This window comes from Hypanus sabinus, chromosome 7 (genome assembly GCF_030144855.1).
Source record: "Hypanus sabinus isolate sHypSab1 chromosome 7, sHypSab1.hap1, whole genome shotgun sequence".
Taxonomy (NCBI): Eukaryota; Metazoa; Chordata; class Chondrichthyes; order Myliobatiformes; family Dasyatidae; genus Hypanus; species Hypanus sabinus.
Genome location: NC_082712.1, coordinates 141,558,746 through 141,584,467, shown reverse-complemented (window position 1 = coordinate 141,584,467; position 25,722 = coordinate 141,558,746). Strand labels below are relative to the sequence as shown.

General features: G+C 42.1%; 1 protein-coding gene across 3 annotated transcripts in view; it reads left to right on the top strand.

Moving 5' to 3' along the window:
* Window positions 1–25,722, top strand: part of LOC132397267 (protein RIC-3-like) — a 71,827-nt gene that overhangs the window by 7,278 nt on the left and 38,827 nt on the right. Inside the window, exon 2 of one of the 3 annotated variants that reach the window (XM_059975788.1) lies at window positions 5,811–6,036. The exons of 1 other annotated variant lie outside the window; for it this stretch is intronic. The gene's annotated coding sequence lies outside the window, so the exon portion shown is untranslated. The remainder of the gene's footprint in view (window positions 1–5,810; window positions 6,037–25,722) is intronic. One more of the 3 variants, XM_059975790.1, reaches the window with a different exon arrangement.

The window sequence follows — 25,722 nt, the reverse complement described above, 5'->3', positions numbered from 1 at the left end:
ATGTGGTGGAGCAAGATTTGCCCATTCTTCCATGCAAAGTAGCTCAAGCTGTGCCAGGTAGTTGGGAAGCAGTGGTGGACAGCAATCCTTAGGTCTTGCCAGAGATTTTTGATTGGGTTAAGGTCAGGACCATGACTGGGCCACTCAAGGGCATCAATTTTCTTTGTTTGAACCCTCTCCATGGCTGAACTTCCTCCCCAGTATAAGCTTTCTGGCAGAGGTTGGTAGGTTTTTATTCAGGATCTCTCTATTTAGCAGCATTCTCTATCCCATCAATCCTGACTAGATTTCCAGTCCTTACTGCTGGAAAGCATCTCCATAGAATGATGCTACCTCCACCATACATTACAGTAAGGATGGTGTTACTTGGCTGATGTGCAGTATTAAATTTATGCCACACATTCCACTAAATGAAGCATATCTTCACCTGTAAACATTTTGCAAAACATTACTTAGAAGGTACTGTAAAGGTGTGGAAGAAGGTCTTGTGGTCAGATGAGACTAAAGTGAAACTTGTCGGCCTCAACACTAAACAGTACATGTGACATAAATCTAATACAGCGCATCAGCCAGGTAACATCCCTAATGGACTAAGGTGAGAATACTGTAGGCCCGCTTTACTACTCTATCTTCTTGTGTTGTTACTTTAGAAGAGCAATGAACTTGCACTCCAAGATCCCTCTGCACATCAGCATTAAGGGTCCCTCTATTTACTGTCTACTTTCTCTTACATAGTCCACCATCAAGGACATCCTCAAAGTGTGGTGCCCGAAGAAGTGCCATCCATCAGTGAGGACACTCACATTCCCAAATGTGCTCTCTTCTAATTATTCTTATCAGGGAGGAGGTATAGGAGCCTGAAGTCACATACACAACATTTTAAGAAAAGTTTCTTCTGCTCCACCATCAGATTTCAGAAAAGTACATCAAGCGATGAATATTACCTATTCTCACAAAATGCAGGTCAGGGAACATCTATGGAAATGAAAAAAAATGACAATGTTTCAGGTCGAGACCATTCATCAGCACTGGAAAAGGTGGGGGAAAGGAAGGAGTACTAGCTAGGTGAAGTCAGTTGGGTGGGGGAGAAGAAAAGAGTAGGGAGGTGGTGAGTGATAGAGGTAAAGGGCTGGAGAAGAACGAATCTGATGGAAGACAAGAGTGGACCATGGGAAAAAGGGAAGGAAGAGGGGCACCAGGGAGATGTGATAGGCAAGTGAGAAGAAGAGCAGTGGGAAGGGGGCCATACCTCATTCATTCTGGGTAGCTTCCAACCTGATGGCATGAACTTCAATTTCTATAACTTCTGATCATTTTCCCCCCACCCCTTTCCCTCTTCCATTCTGGTTTGCCTCCCACATCTCCCCCTCACTAGCCCTTCAGCTTTTCCATCTACCATCTCATATCTTCCTGTTCATTCATTTTCATTGATGCTGCCTGACCTGCTGTGTTCCTCCAACATTTTGTGTGTGTTGCTTTGGATTTCCAGCATCTGCAGAATCTCCTGTGCTTATCATTACTTACTCTTCCTCTTTTGTACTATTTTTTGTTTTCTTATTGTAACATAGTATTTTTTTATTTCTTGCAGTTACTGATGCCACAAAACAATAATTTTCACAACTTGATTTTGATCATCTCATAGTTGTCCAGATTAAGCTTCATTTGCCATTTATCCATATATATTATTAACATACTAGACAACAGGGTGACCCATTGGGGCACCCTTTGAGAGAAAGATAGTGCAGTCTGATGTGACCAGAATGAACATTAAATTTTCTTTAATGCTATTGGTATTGCTTTGCTTTGGAAATTGAAGAATAAAAACCAGTTTATTAAAGAAGAAAGATGCATAGCAAGGCAAATATAGCTCCTCATTTAACGAAGGAACTTCTGATGGCAACATTTCTGGTTGATCTGCCACCCTTGTGCCTCTTGTTATCATTTTGGAGACATGCAGTCCTTTCATGCGCCGTCTCTTCATCTCTTATGCTGTTTGTTCTTTGTCCTCTGATCTTGGAGAAGTGCATTTCTCAGCTCCTTTGTCTCTTCCTCTCTCCTCCTCCTGTGCCTGTTGTTGTCATTCTGGAGACCTGCATGCCTCTCCTCCTCTGTCTCTTCTTCTCTCATCTTTTTTGTCCTGACTCTTTGACCCTGGAGTTGTGCGGCCCTGGCCTCATCCAATTCTTGTTCTGTCCCTCTGCTTGCCGCTTCCCAATGACATTTGGCATCCCCCTTCTCATTACACATGGCATAATTAGGCTGACCCATTTTTTTAATATCCTAATGCTGGATAGAAGATACAAAGCAATACCAAAGGAAGCTGATTATTCTTGATGATGTGGTTGGCGCTCTCCGAAATGGACGCGATATAGTCACCGCTGTCCTTTGACTGCAGCAAAGGGTTTTATGGGTCTCTCGAGGTACGTCATTACGGGTTACGGGATGTCATGTCATGCTTAAATTTAGAGAAGATCCGATCTTCAGTTTTTGAATCTAGTCAAGACTTTTCCCTTTTTTCTTGATTTTTTTATACATTGTGGGGACCATTTTTGAGCTATTTCAAAATGTTTGATTTGTTGTAAAAGTACAGATGGTGGCTAATAGTATATTTTATTGTATGATAAGGGCTTTTCCCCATTTTTCCTTGCTTTTCCTGACAGCTCTGACTTTGGTAGTGGGTTTAGATTTTTTTTCTGTATACCAAATTTTTTGTTTCAATATTACGATTTGATTTAATTTTTATGAATACAGGGTTGTGATTGTAACTGTAATACAATGTATTTGGTACTTTTTTGCCTTATAATATATGTATTCTTGTAATCTGTATTCCTTTATGCAGAAACTATTAAAAGTATTGAAAGAAAAGTATGTTGTTACAATAAGATTTAATGATCTCTTATTGATTGGTGGCAGTTAGATCTGTCCCAATCCTGCACATGCTGATGGTGATATGTGACCGCTCGAAATAGAGCTGCTGCGGTTAGTGTCGCTGCTGAGGCTGGCTGTGCGCATGTGTCGTGGTGTCGCGTCCCGATTTCCATGATGGCGGATTGGCTCTAGGGTGAAAGCTAGCCTGTTGATTTTTGCGAATCAGCAATTTGATATGAATATATAACCGTGAACTTTGCCTGCATTCTGTAAGTTGGTGCATTTTAAGTCAATTTAGCCAAAAAAAGTGCCACTGTAATGCACTATTTGTGCTAAATGGAGATCACAAACAGAGCATGAGAGTTTTAGTAGTATATAGATGTACTGGATGGCCACTTTATTAGGTAGACCTGCTCATTAATGTCAGTATCTAATCAGCCAATCACGTGGTAGCAACTCAATGTGTAAAATAATGCAGGCATGGTCAAGAGGTTCAGTTGTTGTGCAGACCAAACATCAGAATAAGGAAGAAAAGTGATCTAAGTGACTTTGACTATGGAATGATTGTTGGTGCCAGACAGGGTGATTTGATTATCTCAGAAACTGCTGATCTCCTAGGATTTTCATGAACAACAGCCCCTCGAGTTTACAGAGAATGGTGCAAAAAGTGATCCAGGGAGTGGCAGTTCTGTGGACAAAAATGTCTTGTTACTGAGAGAGGTCAGAGGAGAATGGCCAGTCTGGTTCAAGTGATAGGAAAGTGACAGTAACACTCATGCATGCATTACAGTAGGGGTATGCACGAGAGCATCCCCAAATGCACAACATGTCAAACCTTGTGTACAGTTCTTGTCACCTACCTACAGGAAATATATCAATATACTTGAAAGAGTGCAGAGAAAGTTTACAAGAATGTTGTTGCACCTGAGAACCCAAGTAGATGGAGAGATTGAACAGGTTAGAACTTCATTCCCCAGAGTGTTGGAAATGAGGGGAGATCTTATGGAGATATACAAAATTATGAGGGACATAGATGGTGTCAATGCAAGCAAGCTTTTTCCCCAAGGTTGGGTGAGACAAGAACTAGAGGTCATAAGTTTAGGGTGAAAGCTGAGATATTTAAAGTGAACCAGAGGGGGATCTTTTTTACTTAGCAGATTCAATTGCAACACTTGAAAATGTGGATAGATGCATAGATGAGAGGGGTATGGTCCAGGTGCAGGTAGCTGGTACTAGGCAGATAAACTGGTCAGCATGGACTGGATGGGCCAAAGAGCCTGCTTCTGTGCTGTAGAGCTCTATGGCTCCATGACTGTAAGTACAAGGAATTTGGAATATATTGTTGTAAAGGTCCAAAATATTAAAATGAAATTATAATACACAGAGACTCCTTTAAGGAAAATAAACCAGTTGCAGTTTATTTCAACTATCTTCAACTGATAGTTTTCTGCTTGTGCTGAATGAAATAAGAACTGGTGCAAGAATTTGCTGCCATGATTCATGTAACACACCATGTAGTGTTAAATTTTAGACCATTAGGTGCTGCTCATATTTGCAGGTCAGTAAAAGAAAATGAAAGCAAATGAAAATGGGAGCAAGAGCTGTGTTGATACCTTTTCAGTATTTTGACAGGAAACAGTCTGGGTGAATGTCCTGTATATGAGAATGTGACGAGTGCTTGGTGTATTAAGCTATTGTCTCTTCTTTCATAGAGTTAACTTGGAACAGTTACAAGTACGGTTTAAAGTTTCTTAACCAATCCTCTTCAGGAGGGTGACTGTCTATGCGATATTTGAAATGTTTTATAAATAATGAAAATGTCAATCAGCAAAAAGGATGACCATTAGAAGAGCGGATGATGCAGAATAAGGTACAGTCAGCTGAGAGTTCATGAAAGGTTAAAATTGGATGACTAAGAGGATACATCTTTATTTATTTATTTATTTATTTATTAAATATCTATCTATGGGGATACAGCACTGAGTAAACCCTTGGAGTCATGCCACCCTGCAACCTCTGATCTAATCCTAGCCTAATCATGGGACAATTTACAATGACCAATTACTCTACCAATAAACGGTACGTTTTTGGACTGTGGGGGATCACCCGGAGATAACCCATGTGGTCACAGAGAGAATTTCTTCCAGACAGCAGTGGGAATTGAACCCTGGCCGCTGGTACTGTAAAGCATTGTGCTGACCACTGCACCAACTTGCCATGCTGTCTTGAAGAAATCTAGCCTGAAGTTGGTTTGGAGTTCTGTTGCACAAGAAATCGGAATACTTACCTCAATATACATTTTGAGCATGTTGTAATTTAATTCTCTGTTGATAATTTGTTTTTAACTTCTTACAAAAGAGAATCTGTTCATAAACCTTTCCATTTTTGATAAACTGTACATAAGCCATTAGCAATGCTCATTGTCTCACACAGTTGACTCATCCAGTTGTATTACAAATTCTGTTTTTATAGCCTTGTAAATAGTTGATACTCAATATCTTCACTCATTTTAACATTATGACAAGCTACAGAGTTATTACTCAGAGGAATTGATTTTAAAATACTGGTATCCATTTTGAGAACAGTGGTGAGCACTTATGATATAACCATTATGAATCTTTCACCAATTGTATCAGATTTTGCTATCATTTTGGAAATGTTATAAGAAACAGTGAGACCACGATCAAGGTCATTTTTAGCTTTCTTGGCAAATGACGAGTGTGCAACGCTTTTCAAGTGCTCCTTTTATCGTCTGGAACTGAGTAATATGATAAGTAGCCTTTTCACAGTGTCTTTTACGAAAGTGTTCTTGGTTCCATGGATTCATTAGACAGTACAATATTACAAATAAGTCAACATAGATCATAGCTGATCTGACGGGAACAGAATAAAACCAATCTTATGTAACATTGTATTGACACTCTGTAGTTTCTGTTTCTTAGCAGGATTAGAGTTCAAGGCCTCACCGCCTTCAGACTCAGAGTGTTGCAATGAACGACTGAAGCGAACACAAGTGCAGGACGCAGGCACGGAGATTGAGTTTGGATGCTTACACGGGCATAAGGGCCGAACAGCAAACCAGAGGGATCTTGACATGGAGCCTTGATATGGAGACTTGACACAAAGCCTTGACTCAGAAACTTGACACAGAGCAATGGAATCTCATAGGTAAACCTTGAAACTGAAACTAAACTTAGAACAAATGGTTCTAAGCAGTTGGGGAACATAGTTTTCACACAGGAATAAGACCAACAAACTGGCGTCTAGTGGTTGTGACATAAAGGTTCTTATACTGAGGCTTTGATAAAAACCAGGTGTGCCATCATTAAAGAGAATTGGAAGCAATTTGGGAAATTAATGATTGGGACCATGGCATAATCAAAGAAAATGAGGAGCAAGATGGGGAATTAATGATCGGGACCATGACAGTAACCCCCCCCCCCACAATGGGAGCCTCCAGGCGATCCACCAGCCTTGTCCGAATGGTCTCGATGGAAATCACGGATGAGGGAAGGGTCCAAGATGAAGGAGCGGGAAATCCAGGAACACTCCTCTGGGCCGTACCCTTCCCAATCAACCAGGTATTGGAGGCCCCTGCCTCAGTGGCACACATCCAGTAATTGCCGGACAGTGTATGCTGGGTAGTTGTCAATGATCCAGGCAGGTGGAGGGAGTTCAGCAGGAGGGCATAAAGGGCTGACAGTTACCGGCTTCAACTGGAAATGTGGAATGTTGGATGGATGTGCATAGATTTGGGCAGTTTGAGTCAGAACGCTGAGGGTTTGATAATATTCTCAATCTCGAATGGTCCTAGGAAACGAGGGGTGGTGAATTTCCTGGGGTTGTTCTTGAGGGGGATGTCCTTAGAAGAGAACCAAACCTTCTACCCAGGCCGATAATCAGGTGCAGGAATCCAATGGCGACTGGCAATCCTTTGGTTGTGGTTGGCTGAAAGGAGCAGGGCTGCGCGTCTTTCCAGATCTTGTGGCACTGGCGGAGATAGGCCTGAACAGAAGGCACACCAATATCATCCTCATGAGCGGAGAACAGAGGGGGTTGGTAACCTAGTGCGCATTCAAGGGGAGACATTCTGGTGGTGGTGCTGACCAGGGAGTTGTGGGCATACTCTACCCAAGCGAGTTGGGTGCTACAGGCAGACAGGTTGTTGGCAGTTACGCAGTGCAGTGCTGCTTCCAAATCCTGGTTAGCTGGCTCTGTTCGCCCATTCGTCTGCGGATGAAAGCCGTACAACAGATTTTCTGAGACTCCAAGTACTTGACAAAAAGATTTCCAAACTTGAGAGACGAATTGGGGGCCCTGTTCAGAAATAATAAATCCCATGAAGGCGGAAGACGTGATGGACGAGAAGGTCTGCTGTTTCACAGGCTGTAGGGAGTTTGGGAAGGGCTACGACGTGCACAGCTTTGGAGAAGCAGTCCATCACGATGAGTATGGTAGTGTTCCCATGTGAAGGGGGTAATCCCATAACGAAGTACAGCGCAATGTGAGACCAAGAGCGGCTAGGAACAGGTAGGGCACGAAGCAATCCAGCAGGTGGTTGGTGGGAGGCTTTTCCATGGGCACAAAGAGAACAGGCAGAGACAAAGGAACAGGTGTCAGCATCCATGGAGGGCCACCAGAAATGTCTCTTCAGAAGGGACAGAGTACGATCGATCCTGGGATGGCAGGTGAAATGAGACATGTGCCCCCACTGGAGCACCTGAGATCGAATGGAATTGGGCACAAAGAGGCGATTGGAAGTTCCATTGCCTGGGTCTGGCTGAGTCCATTGAGCCTCTTTGACTATGGCCTTGATCTCCCAGGTGAGGACAGCCACTACACAGGATGGTAGAAGGATGGTCTTGGGGTTGGGAAGGCCCTCCTCAGAAATGTATTGACATTCAATAAAAAAATAAATTACAAAAAAAAAGGAAATGTATTGACATGAGAGGGCATCGGGCTTCCTGTTCTTAGACCCCAGACGATAGGTGAGTGTAAATCTGAACTGACCAAAAAATAATGCCCAAGGGACCTGGCGGGAATTCAGGCATTTGGCAGTTTGGATATATGCAAGGTTCTTGTGATTGGTCCAGACAATAAATGGATGTTCTGCTCCCTCCAGCCAGTGCCCCCACTCCTCCAAAGCAAGTTTGACCGCCAGTAACTCCAGTTCCCTACATCATAATTTCATTTGGCGGAGGACAGCCAGCAAGAAAAGAAGGCACAGGGATGAAGTTTTTTGTCAGGGCCTGAATGTGGGAGAGGACCACTCCCACCCCAGAGTTGGAGGCGTCGATCTCCACAATGAATTGACAAGGGGGGTCTGGTTGGACCAGAGTGGAAGTGGAGGTGAAACACCTCTTCAGCTCTGAGAAGGCAGCGTCCGCTTCAGGGTCCCAGTGAAAAGGGGTCTTAAGAGAGGTGAGTCAAGTAAGGGGCAATGCCACCCGGCTGTAATCCCTGATGAAACGACGATAAAAGTTTGCGAACCCCAGAAATCGCTGGAGTTGCTTGAGTGTTGTTGGTGTTGGCCACTCTGCCACCGTCTGGATCTTTTCGGGATCTGCTCTCACTTGCCCACTCTCAATGATGCTAAGAAACTGACTGAAGGAACGTGAAATTCGCACTTCTCAGCTTTTACGAATAGTTTGTTCTCCCAAAGCCTCTGCAGAACCTGACGGACATGGTGGGTGTGTTCCCAAAGATTAAAATGTCATCCAAATAAACAAACATGAAGCAATTAATGAAATCTCTAAGGACATCATTTATCAGGGCTTGGAAAACGGCGGGGGCATTGGTGAGGCCGAATGGCATGACCAGGTATTCGAAGTGACCAGGGGGCACTCATCTCCCTACCTTATCCTGACCAGATGATAGGCGCTTCATAGGTCCCCCTTGGAGAATATGGTGGCTCCGTGAAGTGGTTCAAAATCAGAGTTGAGAAGGGGCAGTGGATATTTGTTCTTTATGGCTATGCTATTTAGGCCTTGGTAATCAATGGAGAGGTGCAGTAAGCTGTACTTCTTCCCCACAAAGAAGAAGGAACCTGCGCCAACAGGGGAGGATGAGGGCCGGATAATGCCCACCGTAAGAGATCCATTGCCTCCTTTTCTGGCCAAGACAAGTTATACAGCTGACTGGTGGGTAGAAGGGCCCTGGGGAGAAGGTCGATTGCGCAATCATAAGTGTGGTGTGGTCGCAGGGAAAGGGCCCGTTACTTGCTGAATACTTCTCCCAGATCGTGGTACTCTTGGAACCTTGGATAGATCGGGGGTCTCAGTGGTAGACGAGGTCGCGTTGGTTTCCACAGGGGAAAGGGCCGATTGGAGTGACAGAATGGACTCCAGCTGGCTATCTTCCCAGTGGACCAGTCGATGTGAGGATTATGGCGGACGAACCAAGGATACCCAAGAACTATAGGAGCTTGAGGGGAGGAAATTAAGTTAAATTGTACCTGCTCCCAATGGTTCCTGGAGAGAATTAGAGACCGGGGTGGTGTGCAGTGTGTGACCTGGGCCAGAAATCTTCCGTCCAGTGCCTGGGCCTCCAGAGGGGCACTCAATGGCTCCCGAGGAATTCTGGCCTGGGAAGTTATGTCTTCATCCAGAAGATTGCCCTCAGCACCGGAGTCCATTAGAGCTGACAGAGGCAGGGATTGTTTGTTGTAACATAAAGTTGCTGGGATCTGCAGTCAGGTTCTGGGAATGGAAGGGAATGTTGTCTGGCTCTCCAGGGTCCCGCTTTCTACTGGTGAGCCTTCCTTCTTTTGCCGAAGGGGACAGGTAGCTCGGAAGTGGCCGGACTGGCTGCAATATAGACATTCACCCGCTCTCAATCTCCAGAGTTGCTCAGCGGGAGTGAGGCAGTTCCATCCCAGCTGCATGAGTTCCTCTCCTGTGGCAGTGGAAATGGCTGGACTGGGAGCTACTCTTGGAGCAGGAGGAGGAGAGGGACTTGTTCTTACAGGAGGCGGAAATGAGTGCCGTGGAGTGGCCAATGGTGGTGGACAACCAGATCTTTCCCTATGGCATTCTCTAAGACGGTTGTCCAGCCTGGTGGCTAGAGAGATCAATGTATCCAGGCTGTTAGTGTCATCCCTTGCCGCCAACTCGTCCTTCACCATGTTACTGAGGCCATTCCGGAAAACCCCTTGGAGCGCCTCACCATTCCACCCCGAGTTGGCTGCTAAAGTCCAGAACTCCAGGAATACTCAGTGACACTACGGGAGCCCTGACAGAGGGTGAGTAGACACTTAGCGGCATCTTTACCATGGATGGGATGGTCAAAGATCTTTCTCATCTCTGTGATAAAGGTGGGGTATGAAGAGCAGATTTCTGGCTGATTATCCCATATGGCTATAGCCCACACTAAGGCACTTCCCTGCAATAATCAAAACTACCTTTGATTTGTCAGTGGCATACATGGATGACACCAAGGAGCATTACAGAAGGAAGGCCTCGCACTTCCTCAAATCCTCAGCGTAGTGTTCTGATTCAGGTATGTGCATCTCTCTTGGCGGGGGTATTGCTGGCGCATAGGCAGTTGCCACTGCAGACTGTCTGGGCTGCTTTGACTGAGTTACAGGAGCGGATGGGGTAAGATTAGTGGATACACAGTCCATGTGGTCACCGATCTTTGTTATGTTAGCGGACAGGGACGGAGGTTGTCCACGACATCCCGGTGGAGTTGATCGTGCAGACCCAGTAGGGAGCCCTGGCTGGCGAGGGCTTGTTGCAGGGTCTTCGTGTCTGCTGGGTTCTTTGTGGGCAGTTAGTTCTGTTGCAATGAGCGACTGAAGCAAACCCAAGTGCAGGACGCAGGCACGGAGATTGAGTTTGGATGCTTACACGGGTGTAAACGCCGAACAGCAAACCGGAGGGATCTTGACATGGAGCCCTGATATGGAGACTTGACACAAAGCCTTGACTCAGAGACTTGACACAGAGCCTTGACTAAGAGGGACGGAGTCTCATAGATAAACCTTGAAACTGGAACTAAACTTAGAACCAACAGTTCCAATTGGTCGGGGAACGTAGTTATCACACAGGAATAAGACCAATGAACTGGCGACTAGTGGTTGTGACATAGGGGTTCTTATACTGAGGCTTTGATGAAAACCAGGTGTGCCATCATTAAAGAGAATTGGAAGCAATTTGGGAAATTAACGATCGGGACCACGGTGTAATCGAAGAAAATTAGGAGCAAGATAGGGGATTAACGATCGGGACCATGACACAGACCTATTTATCCATCTTTAATGGGGACAAATTAAAATTAAAAAATACCATAAATTGGAAATGTCTGTCGAATGTTGACAATGGATGGAACAAAGGTAGCGATATGCAAAGGAATGATGTGGCGAAGATGAAGATGATCACAACAGTAAAAATTATTTTGACAAGGATTCAGATTGGAATCTGAATGTTAGTCGGGATAGGGCTGATGTTCAGCAAGCAACCTTTATACTATTCCAGTTAGCATTATTGACCATAAGGTCTCATAATCCCAAAATATGATTCTTGACTCCACATATGAAGCTGAGGTCACTTTGAACATCTCCAGGAATCCTCAGGGTTGGTAGATTCACTGATTGGTTTCATTTCACTGTTTGGTTCCAGCCAGCACTGTATCGTTGCATGACCTGCTTTCCATAAATCTGCAGAGAAAGTTGAGAGGGCATACTTGTCTTACCAACTGATAAATTGTATGAACTCGTTCTGTGCCGAGAGTCAAAGGGACCTGTTGGGCACCTTGGTTGCTAATTCATACATCCCCAATAATGTTTGTTTGGTAAGGTTGGATGAGATGAATCTTGAACACCCTCCGACAACTTCTATCTCCCCTAATGCCTCCTTAGGACATGTAACCACCCCCTTGGGGGATGGTACTACCCCCTTTGGGCATCACTGGTCTGGACTGTCCTAGTGGAGACATCTCAGCGTCATGCTGCTTAAGATCTTGTATCATTTAATTAAATTATACCTCATTTGTGTAAACTCCAAAGAATACAGATCTGTTTTTTTTAGTTGTTTATGGTAGGACAATCCTTTCATTCCAGCAATTAGCTAAATAATGTCCTGTAGAGAAATCCCATGTAGTCACATAGTGAACATGTAAATTTGGAAAAATAGATTGTATGCAATATATATCTAAATGTAGACAAATAAAAGTGATGAAATCAAATGACAGAAAAAACCTCAAGGAATAGTAAATCTAGATATGCCCCTGTAGCTGGGCAGGATATACCACTGATGACCATGGAATGCAAGGGAAGAGATTGCTGCATATATGGAAATGACCAGTGTCCGATCTGGCTACAGGAATGGTGCCAGAGCATTGGAGGGTGGTGAATGTTTTTTCTTTGTTGAAAAAGTTAGCAGAACCAGGTTTAATATCACTAGCATATGTTGTGAAATTTGTTGTTTTGCAGCAGCAGTATATAGCCCTATATAATAATAATAAAAACTATAAATTATTATAAGAAGTACTACATATAAAAAAGAAAATTAAGTCCAAAAGAGAGCGAAAAACACAAGTATTTTTCATGGGATTATTGTCTATTCAGAAATCCAATGGCAGAGGGGAAGAAGCAGTACTGGAAATGTTGAGTGTGTGCCTTCAGGCTGCAGTACCTCCTCCTTGATGGTAGCAATTAGAAGAGAGCATAGAGACAAAGGGTTATAGTTGAAGGAACTTATTCGAGCTGGAAGTCTGTAATTACGTTATGCAGGGATCTGTACTGGGACCTCTGCTGTTTGGGATGTATATAAATTACCTTGATGAAAATAGGTAGGTTAATAAGTTTGCGTATGAATCCAAGATTGGTGGAGTTGTGGATAGTGTAGAAGACTGGCAAAGAATATAGCATTATATAGATCTATTGCAGATATGGGCCAAGAAATGGTAGATGAGTTTAACCCAGATAACTGTGAAGTATTGCACCTTGGTAGGGCAAATGCAAGTGGACGGTACACTGTTAAGGGCAACATCCTTAACAGTTTTGCTGAGAAGAGAGATCATAGAACATTGAAAATCTACAGCACAATACAGGCCCTTTGGCCCACAAAGCTGTGCCGAACATGTCTTTATCTTGGAAATTACCTAGGGTTACCCATAGCTCTCTATTTTTAAGCTCCATGTACCTATCAAGGAGTCTTTTGAAAGGCCCTATCATATTCGTCTCCACCACCGTCGCCGGCAGTCCTTTCCACGCGCTCACCGCTCTCTGCATAAAAAACTTAACCCTGACATCTTCTCCATATCTACTTCCAAACACCTTAAAACTTATTTTCAGAAGGCATTTGATAAGGTCCCACATAGGAGATTGGTGGGTAAAATCAGAGCTCATGGCATTGGGGGGAAGTTATTGACATGGATAGAAAAGTGGTTGGCAGATAGAAAGCAAAGGGTGACGGTGAATGGGTGTTTCTCGGAATGGCAGGTGGTGACTAGTGGGGTGCCACAGGGCTCGGTATTGAGACCACAGCTGTTTACAATTTACATCAATGATTTAGATGAAGTCATTGAGAATAACATCAGCAAGTTTGCTGATGATACTAAGCTGGGTGGCAGTGTGACATGTGATGAGGATGTTAGGAGAATTCAGGGTGACTTGGATAGGCTGAGTGAGTGGGCAGATACTTGGCAGATGATGTTTAATGTGAATAAGTGTGAGATTATCCACTTTGGGAGTAAGAACAGGAAGGCAGATTATTATCTGAACGGTGTAGAGTTAGGTAAAGGAGAAATACAAAGAGATCTAGGAGTCCTTGTTCATCAGTCACTAAAGGTGAATGAGCAAGTGCAGCAGGCAGTGAAGAAGGCTAATGGAATGTTGGCCTTTATTAAAAAGGGAATTGAGTAGAAGAGCAAGGAAATCCTTTTGCATTTGTACAGGGCCCTGGTGAGACCACACCTGGAGTATTGTGTACAGTTTTGGTCTCCAGGGTTAAGGAAGGACATCCTGGCTATAGGGGAGGTGCAGCGCAGATTCATGAGGTTAATTCCTGGGATGTCTGGACTGTCTTACGCAAAGAGGTTAGAGAGACTGGGCTTGTACACGCTGGAATTGAGATTGAGAGGGGATCTGATTGCAATTTATAAGATTATTAAGGGATTGGACAAGGTAGAGGCAGGAAATATGTTCCAGATGCTGGGAAAGTCCAGTACCAGAGGGCATGGTTTAAGAATAAGGGGTAGGTAATTTAGGACAGAGTTAAGGAAAAACTTCTTCTCCCAGAGAGTTGTGGGGGTGTGGAATGCACTGCCTCGGAGGCTAATTCTCTGGATGCTTTCAAGAAGAAGCTAGATAGGTATCTTATGGATAGGGGAACCAAGGGATATGGGGACAAGGCAGGAACCGGGTATTGATAGTAGGTGATCAGCCATGATCTCAGAATGGCGGTGCAGGCTCGAAGGGCTGAATGGTCTACTTCTGCACCTATTGTCTATAAAACTGTGTCCTCTTATGCTAGCCATTTCAGCCCTGGGAAAAAGCCTCTGACTATCCATATGATCAGTGCCTCTCATCATCTTGTACACCTCTGTCAGGTCACCTCTCATCCTCCGTCGCTTCAAGGAAAAAAGGCTGAGTTCACTCAACCTATACTCATATGGCATGTCCCCAATCCAGGCAACAGCCTTGTAAACAGCCTGTACCCTTTCTATGGTTTCCACATCCTTCCTGTAGTGAGGTGACCGGAACTGAGCACAATACTCCCAAGCAGGGTCTGACCAGGGTCTTACAGAGCTGCAATGTTACCTCTCGGCTCTTAAACTCAATCCCACAATTGATTGAGTTGCCATATGCTTTCTTAACCACAGAGTAAACCTGCACAGCAGCTTTGAGTGTCCAATGGACTCGGACCCCAAGATCCCTCTGATCCTCCACACTGCCAAGAGTCTTACCATTAAATACTATATTCTTCCATCGTATTTGACCTACCAAAATGAACCACCTCAGACTTATCTGGGTTGAATTCCATCAGTCACTTCTCAGCCCAGTTTTGCATCGGATTGATGAACTGGTGTAACCTCTGTCAGTCCTCCACACCATCCACAACACCCCCAATCTCTATGTCATCAGTGAACTTGCTAGCACATCCTTCTGCTTTCTCATCCAGGTCATTTATAAAAATCACGAAGAGTAGGGGTCCCAGAACAGATCCCTGAGACACACCACTGTTCACTGACCTCCATGCAGAATATGACCTATCTACAACCACTCTTTGCCTTCTGTGGGCAAGCCAGTTTTGGATCCACAAAGCAATGTCCCTTTGGATCCCATGCCTCCTTACTTTCTTTATAATCCTGGCATGGGGTACCTTATCAAATGCCTTGCTGAAATCCAAAAACACTACATCTACTGCTCTACCTTCACCAATATGCTTAGTCACATCCTCAAAAAATTCAGTCAGGCTCATAAGGCATGACCTGCCTTAGACAAAGCTATGCTGACTATTCCTAATTATATCATGCCTCTCCAAATGTTTATAAATCCTGCCTCTCAGGATCTTCTCCATCAACTTACCAACCACTGAAGTAAGACTCACTGTTCTATAATTTCCTGGGCTATCTCTACTTACTTCCTTGAATAAGGGAGCAACATCCACAACCCTCCAGTCCTCCAGAACCTCTCCTGTCCCTGCTGATGATGAAAAGATCATCGCTAGAGGCTCAGCAATCTCCTCCCTCACCTCCCACAGTAGCCTGGGGTACATCTTGACCAGTCCTGGTGACTTATCTAACTTGATGCTTTCCAAAAGCTCCAGCACATCCTCTTCCTTAGTATCTGCATGTTCAAGCTTTTCAGTGCACTGTAAGTCATCCCTACAATTGCCAAGATCCTTTTCCGTAGTGAATACTGAAGCAAGATATTCATTAAGTACTTCTGCTATCTCCTCTGGTTCCATACACTCTTTTCCACTGTCACACTTGATTGGTCCTATTCTCTCATGTCTTACCCTCTTGCTCTTCACATACTTGTAGAATGCCTTGGGTTTTTCCTTAATCCTGTCTGCCAATGCTTTCTTATGGCCCCTTCTGACTCCTAATTTCATTCTTAAACTCCTTCCTGCTAGCCTTATAATCTTCTAGATCTCTATCATTACCTAGTTTTGTGAACCTTTTGTAAGCTCTTCTTTCCTCCTTGAATAGATTTACAACAGCTTTTGTACACCACGGTTCCTGTACCCTATGTTACTTCCCCTGTCTCATTGGAACGTACCTATGCAGAACCCCACGCAAATATCCCCTGAACATTTGCCACATTTCTTTCGTACGTTTCCCCGAGAACATCTGTTTCCAATTTATGCTTCCAAGTTCCTGCCTGATAGCCTTATATTTCCCCTTACTCCAATTAAACGCTTTCCTAACTTGTCTGTTCCTCTCCCTCTCCAATGCTGTGGTAAAGGAGATAGAATTGTGATCACTATCTCCAAAATGCTCTCCCACTAAGAGATCTGACACCTGACCATATTCATTTCCCAATACCAGATCAAGTACAGCCTCTCCTCTTGTAGGCTTATCTACATCTTGTGTCAAGAAACCTTCCTGAACACACCTAACAAACACCCAGTAGAGTTATTGACCCCTTCCTGTTCCTAACTTCCACACACAGAGACTCCGTAGACAATCCCTCCACGACTTTGTCCTTTTCTGCAGCCATGACATATCTCTGATCAACAGTGCCATACCCCCACCTCTTTTGCCTCCCTCCCTGTCCTTTCTGAAACATCTAAAGCCGGGCACTTGAGGTAACATTCCTGCCCCTGAGCCATCCAAGTCTCTGTAATGACCACAACATCATAGCTCCGAGTACTGATCCCCGCTCTAAGCTCATCCACTTTGTTCATAATTCTCCTTGCATTAAAATAGGCACATCTCAACCCATCAGTCTGAGTGTGTACCTTCTCTATCACCTGCCTATCCTCCCTCTTGCACTGTCTCCAAGCTTCCTCTATTTGTGGGCCAACCACCTTGTCCTCCATCACTTCAGTTCGGTTCCCAACCCCAGCAATTCTGTTTTAGACTGTCCCCAATAGCCTTTGCAAACCTCCCCACCAGGATATTGGTCCCCTTGGGATTCAAAAGCAACCCGTCCTTTTTTGTACAGGTCACACCTGTACCAAAAGAGGTCCCAATGATCCAGAAATCTGAATCCCTGCCCTCTGCTCCAGTCCCTCAGCCACACATTTATCCTCCACCTCATTCTATTTTTATATCATTGTCATGTGGCACAGGCAGTAATCCTGAGATTACTACCTTTGTGGTACTGCTTCTCAACTTCCTTCCTAACTCCCTGTAGTCTTTTTTCAGAACCTCCTCCCTTTTTCTACCTATGTCATTGGAACCAATATATGCCATGACGTCTGGCTGTTCTCCTTCGCACTTGAGGATATCATAGACGCAGTCAGAAACATCCCGGACCCTGGCACCTGGGATCCAAGTTCATAGCTCCTTGAAAGTGGCTACACAGGTTGATAAGGTAGCTATGAGGGCTTATGGAATGCTTGCTTTTATCAGTCGAGGTATTGAGTTTAGAAGTCAAGAGGTTACGTTGCAACTTCATGCAACACTCCAGCTGTGGCCTAACCAGAGTTCTGTACAGTTGTGGTTCCCCCACTACAGGAAGGATGTTGAGGCTTTGGAGAGAATGTAGAAGAGGTTTACCAGGATGCTGCCTGGTTTGGAGGGCATGTACTATCATGAAAACTTGGGGTGTTTTTTCTGGAGCGGCAGAGGCTGAGGGGAGATCTGATTATAATTATAAGATTATGAAAAACACAGACAGAATAGACAAGGAGTATGTGTTTCCCAGGGTTGAAATGTCTAATATCATTGAAGGTGAGAGGGGGTAGGTTCAAAGGAGATAATGAGGGGTAAATTTTTTACTCAAAGAGTGGTGGATGCCTGGAATGTGCTACATTAGAGGCTTTAAAGGGACATTTAGATTGACACATGGATGTAAAGATGATAGAGGGATGTGGACATTGTATAGGTAGGAGGGATTATACTTGAGTGTTTCTGATATACATTTTAGCTGGCTAAGCACAACACTGTGAATCAAAGTGCTTGTTCTTATGCTGTACTGTTCTATGTCCTGGGTGATGGGAGTCCTTAATTATGGATACTGCCTTTCTGAGGCATTAGCTTTGTGAAAGTGATGTGAATTCTGGGGAGGCTGGTACCCATGATGAAGCTGACTAAGTTTGCAACTTTCTGCAGCTTTCTCCAATCCTGTGCATTAGCTCTTCCATACCAGATGGTGATGCAATCGGTTAGAATGCTCTCCACAGTACATCTGTAGAAATTTGCGAGTGTCTTTGGTGACATACGAAATCTCTTCAAATTCTGAAAGCAGTATAGCCACTGCCATGCCTTCTTTGTAATTGCATTTATATCTTGGGCCAAGGATATATCCTCAGATGTTGACACCCAGGAACTTGACGCAGCTCACCCTTCCACTTTTGATCCCTCGATGACAACTGGTGTGTGTTCCCTCAACTTCCACTATCAATTCCTTGCTCTTACTGACGTTGAGTGCAAGGTTGTTGCTGTGACACCATTTAACCAGCTGATCTATCTCGCTCCTCTATACCTTCTCATTACCATCTGAAATTCTGCCATCAGTAGTTGTGTCATTGGCAAATTTACACTCAACATTTGAGCTGTGCTTAGCCACACAATTGTGGGTAGAGAGAGAGAGAGAGAGTAGAGCAGTGGGATAAGAACGCATCCTGAGGTGCACCAGTGATGATTATAAGCAAGGAAGAGATGTTATTTTTGATCTTCACTGACTGGTTTCCTAGTGAGGAAGTCAAGGATCCAGTTGCAGATGGAGGTACAGAGTTAATAGGGATAACTCTGGGAATTACAGTCTTACACCAGTGTGGGCAAACTATTTGATATGATTCCTAGAGAGAAGATTAATGAACATTTGGAGAAGCATAGTCTGATTAGGGATAGTCAACATAGCCTTGTGAGGGGCAGTTCATGCCTCATGAGCCTGATCACATTTTTTGAGGAAGTGATAAAACATATTGATGAGGGCACAGCAGTCAATGTGGTTCCCCGTGGTAGGCTCATTCAGTAAGTCAGGAGGCATGGATTCAGGAAAACATGGCTGCGTGAATTCAGAATTGGCTGAATTCCAGAAGGAAGAGAGTGGTAGTAGATGGAGAATATTCTACCTGGAGTTCGGTGGTGCTCTGCAGGAATCTATTTTGGGAACCCTGGTCTTTATGATTTTTTATAAATGACTTGGATGATGAAATGGAAGAATGGGTTGGTAAGTTTGCAGATGACGCAAAGGTTGGTGGTGGTGTGGATAAGCTAGAATGTTGTCAAAGGTTACTTTGACAAGAATTTGATTGGATACAGGGCTGGGCTGAGAATCGACAGATGGAGTTCCATCTGGAAAAGTGTGAAGTGATTCTCTTTGGAAGTTCAATCTTGAAGGCAGAATGCAGAGTTAAAGGCAAGAATGGAGAATGGAGCAACAGAGGGATCTTGAGTTCATGTCCATAGATGCCTCAAAGTTGCAGTGCAAGTTGATAGGGTGGTTAAGAAGGTGTATGGTGTGTTGGTCTTCATTAATCAGGGAACTGAGTTCAAACACCACAAGGTAATATTGAGGCCTTATAAAACTGTGGTTAGATCACACTTGGAGTATTGTGTTCAGTTCTGGTTGACACAGTATGGGAAGAATGTGGAAGCTTTAGCGAGAACACAGAGGAGATTTACTAGGATGCTGTCTGGATTAGAGTGTGTATTTTATGAGGATAGGTTGAGCAAGCTAGGGCTTTTCGCTTAAAGAAAAGGAGGACAAGAAGTGACTTGATAGCAGTATAAAAGACAATAAGAGGCATAGATATAGTGGACAGCTAGAAACTTTTTCCAGGTCGGAAATGGCTAATATGAGGGGGTATTAGATGATTGGAGGAAAGTATAAGGAGGATATCAGAGGTAGGATTTTTACACAGAGTAATAGATGTATGCAACACTGCCAGGGGTAGTGGTAGAGGCAGACACATTAGGGACATTTAAGAGACTCTGAGATAGGCACTTGGATGAAAGAAAAATAGAGGACTTTGTGCGAGGAAAGGGTTAACTTTAGAGTAGTTTAAAGGGTTGTCACAATGTTGTGGGTCAAAGGGCTTATACTGTGTTGTATTATTCTATGCTCTATAAAAATGTCTGCATGTGTTGTGGAAAATTGAACGTAACAAAGGATTCAGGAGCTCTCTGATTTAAAATATGATGAAGTACTTTGATGGATTAAAGACTGCAAGGGAAAAACCTATTGTGCAAATTATTGAATGTATTGATCTATACTTTCCAGTAAACCCCTAATAGTGTACTTTGCGTGCAGAGCAGTTGGGTATCATGATTTGGTTGTGGGCCTTATGAAAGCTGCAGTTGAACACAGGCCTTAAAGACCTCCATGCAACTGAAACGATGTTACATATTTTTCTGATATAAATGTTCCACTCATGAGAGGGCAACTGTCACTAAGCCTCAGGCAAAATGAGGGTGTTCATGGGAGGAGTAGTGTTAAAGTTCAATCAGGCTTGTTCATTGTTTTGATTGTTATAGTTTCTGGGGGATAAAAGATTAGAGCTTGAGCTGGTCAGCTGGGATGAACTGGTTGGGTGGGGTGAGTTGAGCAAGGTGAATTAGGTTCTATTGTATGATGGAAGATGGAGAAGGGCCCTGGCTGACGATGATGGGAAAGAATCAGAGCCACAAATGAAATACAGGGGGAAATGGTGAACAGGGATGGTAGTTGGAGGTAAGTGGTTCCATTGGTCTTAAGGGTGATCGCAGGACCAGGAAATTCAAAGTAAATGATAAATGAGTTGGTGGGGCAGTCAAGCTGTCAGGAGGATCAAAATATCCCATTCATGTTACTTCTAGGACAAGTTAATCTAGATACTTACAGTGTTCCACCTGCAGCAATACATCAAGAATAGCGGTATTTCTTGCATTCTGGGTGGAGACTGAGTCAGGGTTATGAGGTGACTTACTCCAGAAGTATCCTGTCCAAATCCTGGAGTGAAGTTGTTATCAGGTATTACCCTGGGGGAGAAATAATTTTCAATCGCATAACATAAAAAAGTATGCAATTCAATTCCTAAACCCCTGACTGTTTTAAAAATGTTATAATTTTGATTTAACAAAACCTTGTATGGTATCATATTGCTCTTGTTAAATATACAAGGTATCTAAATTAAATCATAGGGATGATCTGCTTGCAGTCCGATTTTGATAAATGGGTACTATCTCCTGTGGAGAATTTCATTTGCTGGCCTGAATAAAGTAATTTAGAAACCATCAAAAATGTCAGATGTCTTCTGATTGCAGCTTACTCTCCCTTTAACCTTTGAAGTCTGAAGCAGTGGTGCAAAGCAAAAATGAAGAAAATGCAACATAAGTTCAATTTCTCAGATTATTTAAAATCTATTGCACACAGAGAATGCTGCATTTGGTTCCACCATTTTCATGAGAATGACATGAGACCTTTTGCTTATTTAGAATGAAATAAGGAAGAGTTACTCAGAGCATCAAGTGAAAGGGAAGACATAAATTACTTTTAGATCCCTCCTTCCTACACTCTCATGATTATTTTATCTGTTATCAATAGATAAAGCAATTTTTAAAAATTGAACAGAATATAAGACACCACTAAACATAAACAATATTACAAAAAGCAATTTTAGAAAAATAAATGTCCGCTGTAATGAATCAATTGAAAAATGATACGCTTCAGATGAAAGTAGAACACTACAATCAATGATTCAGTAAGATTTGGATGTTTAATCTATGATTATAGGTAAACTTGACTCAAGAACATGCATGCACACAGACACAGATATGTGATCCTTTAACATTTGAATGTAATGGGATTAGGAGATGCTGAGGTTGCAATATCAATTTAGCAAAATCCACATAGAAAATTGCAATGTCCTCATTATTTTTGTTTGGAATTTTTAACAATTGCTAAATCCAGTGAGAATTTTATAATACAGAAACATTAATATTAGATGTAAATAGAACAATTAAGTTAAATTTGTATCTTTGGACTTCTCAAACATATTAGATTTTGATAAATTTGAAAATTAGATTTTGATAAAATAAAGTACAATTTTTACACAATATTTATTTTCTTATTTCTATTATCCTGATATTTATAATCTCAAGTAAAAAGTAAAATTAATTGGACCATTTATATTTTCTCCAAAAAATAAACATTAATTCTCTTACTTTCAGTTTCAATTTTCATGTTACATTTGGGAGCATTTTTTTAATTGCCGCGTTCAAGGATGCTGGTACATGATTACATCCAAAATGAATCTCCTTTTAATATCAAATAAAAACTGAAAATTGTGTAGATGCTCTGAAGGTTAGAGAGGGAAAAGAAAATTTCAGGCTGAGCACCTCTCATCACAAAAAGTTCAGACAATCAACTATTAACCGTATTCTTTTTTTCACAAGCTGAGTGTTTTCAAAATTGCAATAACCTCATAATTTTTGTTTGGAATTTTTAGCAGAATTTTCTGTTATTTCAGAGTGTCAGCATCCACAGTTTTTCTTTAAATCTCCTTTTTTCTTTAAAGATTCAAGATTGCAGGTTGTTTAATGTCATTCCCACTATACAGTGTAAGGAAGAATGAAATAATTGTTACTCTGGATCTGCTGCAGCACCAAAAAGCACACATAAAAAGATAAAGAACACAATAATAAAAACACAATAAACATAAGTACATAAGACAGCTAATGTACATATACTGTATCTATATTTAATGCTTTTATATATATGTAGGTTGATTGTATGTCCATAAAGTGACACTAGGTACTTGATTGTCTGTACATAGGAAATGATAAAGTATGATGATTTTAGATCAGATTTTAGTACCTCTAGATTTCATTCCTTGACTGGTATAAATGACTCATCATAATGTCATTGCTTGATTTATCCACTTGCTCTCTGCCATGATTTCAAGTTTTCATAGCTTCTATTTATAAAGGTATTCTTTAACATCTGCTAGGTAAACGTTAATACAGAAGATCGTTAGTGAAACCTAAGCAAATCTTATGATTAGCACTCAGTTTAGACCAACAGAACCATTAATCTGAAGGAAGAAATGCACTATATTCACTTGCCTAATATGGATAGCTCATGTGAATAACCTGGTATTAATTACTTCTAATAGTGAATTCTAGGATATACATATTAGAGGGTCAAATTTTGTTTTAAATCATCTAGGCCTCTCTCTCCTTTAACAAATAAACCACATAGAACATGGTCAAGGTCAAAGTCAAGTTTATCATACAAGTACATGTATGCACAAGTGCAGTGAAAAACTTACATGCAGCAGCAGCACAGGCACATAGAATCATATAAGCAGTTAAGCGTAACCTATACACAGTTTTTACTAGAAATCTCAATTATAGCAAAAAGAATCCATTTTAATGTAAAGCTATTAAAAGAAAGCAAAGTTCATTTTAGTGTATGGTGGTGATAAGTGTTGCTAAACTGTAGTGATTAGGATTTTGCTGATTGTTTCAAGAACTGAATAGTTGAAGGGAAGTAGATGTTTGTGAACTTGATGGTATGGAACTTCAGGATTGTGTACCGCCTGTCTGATGCAGGTTGAGTATCCCTTATCTGAAATTGCAAAATCTGAAAACCTTCAAAATCCAAAAATTTTTGAGCAATGACCTGATGTTACAGATGGAAAGTCACTGGAAAGGTTTCCAGGCGACACCACAGACAATTCTGTGAAGCAGTCTTATACAAGCAATGAACAAAAGTTAATGAAAAACAGAAAAATGCTTCATAAAGCAAAAAATGAATGACTTCATCGTCGGAATAAACATATGCTGCTTAACAGTATGTTGATCGTGAAAAAAACGAAGATCTGGGTTGAAGGCAATTGTAAATATTTAGCAGGCTTGTTGCAGAAATTTTAAAAAGGCACATTAAATTTTTAAAGATTGTAAAAATTTTAAAGATAAAGTGGCTGTTGATCATGAAGCATTCATAAGCTTATGAAGATCTTCACTAATGAGAATCAGAACAAGTCTACAATACTGATTGTTTTTATAGCTTACATAAAATGTAAAAAATAGTAAAAAAACAAATACAGTGTACTGTAACCTTTTAATCGAAAAACGACATCATAGGTGGAGATTGAAAGCTTGCCTTTGTTTGTTGTTGTTCAACAGTTGATTCAAGTATTCTCCAGATGCTGTTGTACTGCTTTGGTTACCCTGCACTCATTATAATTTCATTATCTTAATAGTATGCAATATTTTTACTGTTAAGTATGTATGTGTGATGAACAAATGTAAGACAAAGACTGCTTACTAGTACCTCATAAATTGAAAGTCAGAAATGATAGTGATCCCAAGCTATCTCTTGATATATTACAAATCTGGAACATTTCTGGCCCCAACTAATTCAGATAAGGAGTACTCAACCTGCAAGATCACAAAAAAATGGCATAGCCTGTATGGTGGGAATTTTGATGACAAATGTTCATTCTTGAGGTACTGATGGTAGAGGGAGAGGTACCTGTATTGGGCAGATTCACACTGCAGCTTCTTCCATCCTTTTGCATTCAGATTGCTGTACCAGACCATGATACAAGCAGTCAGCATACTTTCAATAGTACATTTGTAGATTTTTTTTGGGTGTTTTTTTCTCCTCAACCTTCTAAGAAAGTGAAGGTGACATATGTGATCTATGTTGCATTCTAGGCACAGTACTTTATATAAACCATGTAACAACTACAGCACGGAAACAGGCCATCTCAGCCCTTCTAGTCCATGCTGACGCTTACAGTCACCTAGACCCACTGGCCCACACTCAGCCCATAATCCTCCATTCCTTTCATGTCCATATACCTATCCAATTTTACTTTAAATGACAATACCGAACCTGCCTCTACCACTTCTACTGGAAGCTCATTCCACACAGCTACCACTCTGAGTAAAGAAATTCCCCCTCATGTTACCCTTAAACTTTTGCCCCCTAACTCTCAAGTCATGTCCTCTTGTTTGAATCTCCCCTACTCTCAATGGAAAAAGCCTATTCATGTCAACTCAATCTATCGCCCTCATTATTTTAAATACCTCTATCAAGTCCCCCCTCAACCTTCTACTCTCTAAAGAATAAAGACCTAACTTGTTCAGCCTTTCCCTGTAATTTAGGTGCTGAAAGCCAGGTAACATTCTAGTAAATCTCCTCTGTACTCTCTCTATTTTGTTGATATCTTTCCTATAATTTGGTGACCAGAACTGTACACAATACTCCAAATTCGGCCTTACCAATGCCTTGTACAATTTTAACATTACATCCCAACTCCTATACTCAATGCTCTGATTTATAAAGGCCAGCATACCAAAAGCTTTCTTCACCACCCTATCCACATGAGATTCCACCTTCAGGGAACTAGGCACCATTATTCCTAGATCTACTAGGAATGTAGATTCCTCTGTTCTACTGCCTTCTTCAATGCCCTACCGTTTCCCATGTATGTCCTTTTTGGATTATTCCTACCAAAATGTAGTACCTCACACTTATCGGCATTAAATTCCATCTGCCATCGTTCAGCCCACTCTTCTCACTGGCCTAAATCTCTCTGCAAGCTTTGAAAACCTACTTCATTATCCACAACACCACCTATCTTAGTATCATCTGCATACTTACTAATCCAATTTACCACCCTATCATCCAGATCATTAATGTATATGACAAACAACATTGGACCCAGTACAGATCCCTGAGGCCCACTAGTCACCGGCCTCCAACCTGACAAACAGTTATCCACCACTACTCTCTGGCATCTC